General features: G+C 38.6%; 1 pseudogene; it reads left to right on the forward strand.

The window, feature by feature from the left end:
• The window catches only part of LOC107724750 (mitofusin-1-like), a 17,909-nt pseudogene that overhangs the window by 10,167 nt on the left and 4,108 nt on the right, over positions 1 to 3,634 (forward strand).

Genomic DNA, 3,634 nt, shown 5'->3' on the forward strand with positions numbered 1-3,634 from the left:
GGCTACCACGCCGAGGCTTTTAACTCTAATTAGATGCGCACTGTGTAATGTTTAATTAACAAAATGGATATACGTTGCAATCTGATAGATAAGACCCCAGCACCCACCTGAGCAAATATCATAATTTAGTCATTTGATAACTACGGTTACTTTCTACACTTCATCAGTCCCAGTGGCAGCGTAACAGCTTGTTAATTCATGTTATTGCAATGATGACTGACAAAGTTAGCCGATGCATGCCATTTTACTCTCTTGTGCAGATAAAAGTTGTCAAGTTACAGTGTACAAAAAACCCTGGGTGGACTGACCTGAATGAACTGAAATAAAGGCAGAATATACACAGAATTACACCGCACAGCGAGAGCACACGTAGTACGAGCACATTTCTCCGAACTACACTACCCATAATGCATTTCACTCGGAACTAACTGTTACAGCCGTAGATAGTGATCTTCAGCGTCTCCCGCAACACTTTCATTGATATGACTGCAATAAGCACGTGCTTCTGACGCTGCATGCAGCTGAAATCAACCACACTCATCACAATGAAAACATCAACCTTAGAAATAACGAGCGTGAACACTGGGATAATCACCGATGTATATGGCGAACCCCCGTTGAAATGCATACACAAGAATGCTTATTTCATTTAACCTGTTTCATGTCCGTTACTATTGCCGTGTCCTCAGAGCGATTACATATGCTCTAAACTGCTGTATAAACACAGATGCTAAATGCTGCTGCTAATATGCTTAATTTTCGCTCCTGCATACAATGCAAACTGCTAACATGACACTTAGTTTAAACTTGATTATGGTTGCTCATTTTTGAATTCAATTAGGCAGACCACGCAATACACTCAGCGATATGGATTAGAAGAGCATTCACTTATCTAGATGTTGATTTCGCTGTTCTGAAGCAAGCTGCAACTGCTAGGCAAGCACTAGTCATATATTTGAATGTTGAGCAGCGAGCTCATTGGCTACCGATACAGGAGCGAACCAATCAGCTGTGCCATGTGATAATGTCATTAGGTCAGCTTGAGTTAGACCTATCAGACTGCGCTATCTAGAGTTTCATGCCAGAACTCTGTATATCTGCTCATGTTGCATCATGTTTTTTTTGTGTGTGTGTGTATGTGATTGCACATTATAACCAATCACATACGATTCTGTTGAGCTTATGAGTACAATGGCCAATTAGAGGCGTTCAGATTAGTAATCGCTGAAACACCAGAGTTTTGTTAAATGCGTGAGCTCGCTGAATGAATTCTGCACTCTCGTGAATTTCCTCATCATAAACAACAAAATGCAGATGTACTTATGATGAAACTAAGATATTAATTTCACAGTGTAGACAGCTTTATTGATTATAATCGTAGGTTTTTTTTTTTTAAATCTTAAACTTGCACTAGACTGAAGTCAGTGAAAATGACCTTTTTATAAAGTAAATGTATTTTGCTCACTTTCTGTAATTTACTAGCTGTTTGAATAACTTAATTAGTAACTTACAACTTACACTTTCTGGTATTTGCCTAAAAAGCCGAGTTTTATGATGCGTGTATTGGCAAGGCAAAGTTGACAGCTACTCACGAAAATGCGCTTTGACACGTTTGCCTGATAACTTGAAGTGTAGGCCTATTGTTAAAGCGCCACTTAACAGTCAAAAGCTGCAAATGCATTTTTGTCGCATACGCTGCAGCAGTACCCCTGCCGGTAAAATACTTATTTTGGTTGAATATCATCTGTATCTAATATTTGAACCTCATGTTTTCTACATGGTGTTGAAAAGGCCAAATTAATTCTCACTGCTGCTCTTCTAGGTGTCCAGTGCCATGGCAGAAGAGATTCGTTGCCTGTCTGTTCTTGTGGATGAATTCTCTGATTTTAGCCCTGCCCCGAATGCCTTAGCCCTGTACAAAACTGTGAGTTTTTTTCTTTCTTTATGTTAAAGTCAGATTTTTAAAAAATCATGAAGAATTAACTTTTGAAGTATAAAGCATATACCAAAGAAACCCAAACACATGATTTTGTTAAGCAGTGCATTATGGGAACTGTCAAGTTCTGTTCACTGACTCATGTCTAGAGAGTTACCTGTATGAACTCTGCAGTGATCGCTGTCTGTGATCAACATTACAGCACTGATAAGCTGGTCTCTTAAACTAGAAACTAAGACTAAAAACATTGTTCTTGATTAGACTAATCTACAGGCTTTTAAATAGCTGTGTTCCATCTTCAAATTCTGTTTAAAGGCACAATGGTGCATACAATTTGTACTAAAATATGTAATATGTTATTATTTTTAAATATGATAATAAATTCTGTGTAAAAGTATTTAATGTTGTATTTCTGCAGCAACTAAACCTGTAAATTCACCTGAGAATCAAAACTGAAGATATTAAAACTTGTTTCAGTGAATATAATTCAAATGTCAAAAAAACTAAATAATAAAATTTAAGTCTAATTTAAAGGGTTGGTTCACCCAAAAATGAAAATTTGCCCATAAATTACTCACCCTCAATGCATCCTAGGTGTATATGACTTTCTTCTTTCAGACAAATCCAGTCGGAGTTATATTAAAAATTGTCTTTAATCGTTCAAGCTGTTTAATGGCAGTCAGCGGGTGGTGCAGTGCTTCAGTCCAAAGAAGCCAAGTCAAGTCACCTTTATTTGTATAGCGCTTTTAACAATACAGATTGTGTCAAAGCAACTGTACAGCATTAATTAGGAAAATAGTGTGTCATTAATGCAAAATGACAATAGTAAACACTCAATTTTTAGTTAAAGGCAGTTCATCATTGAATTCAGTGATGTCATCATCCAGCTCTGTTCAGTTTAAATAGTATCTGTGCTATCAAGTCGACGATTTTGCTGGAAATTAAGCGTCCCCAACTAAGCAAGCCAGAGGCGACAACGGCAAGGAACCAAATTACATCATCAAGTTGTTCTGAGGTATTGGAAATGCTAAGGAATTGAAAATCTCAATTCAAATAAAAAGCGCACATTCATAAAAAAAAGTGTCTCACATGGCTCCGGGGGGTGAACAAAGGCCTCCTGTAGCGAATCGATGCGTTTTTGTTAGAAAAATATCCATATTCAAAACGTAATAATCACTTTAATCTAGCTTGCACCAACAGTTGGATGATGTATGAGGTCGGTGTTGCGCATGCGCCGGTGAGTCTCGTGAAAACAAACGCTTGTTAACGTTTGTACACTTGGAGGGATAGTTCACCCAAAAATGAAGATTTGATGTTTACCTCTAATGTACTGCAATGTTCGAACTGTCCTGAGCGCGTCCTGAGCACGTTCACGTCTTCTTCTTCAGCCTGCGCGTGACGCGTCTTCTTCAACATCAAATTTTCATTTTTGGGTGAACTATCCCTTTAACAGGAGCAAAGGAAGCAAAGTTTCCTTACTTTAGCAAAGGAAAACCAGTCTCCTGTTGACTTATATCGAAATCCTCTGACATTCTTCTTTACAAATCCTCGTTTTGCACTTCTAATTAGTGACCGTTGTTTTGTTTTGATCTCTCCCCTGCGCTCCCGCTTTCGTCACTTCTGAGCGGCGCATGCGCAAAGCCGACCTCCGTACGTCATCCGCCCGGAACTGCTTCCGTGTACAACAGTGAGCGCAAG

This window comes from Sinocyclocheilus rhinocerous, unplaced genomic scaffold (assembly GCF_001515625.1).
Source record: "Sinocyclocheilus rhinocerous isolate Xijiao unplaced genomic scaffold, SAMN03320098_v1.1 scaffold3442, whole genome shotgun sequence".
Classification (NCBI taxonomy): Eukaryota; Metazoa; Chordata; class Actinopteri; order Cypriniformes; family Cyprinidae; genus Sinocyclocheilus; species Sinocyclocheilus rhinocerous.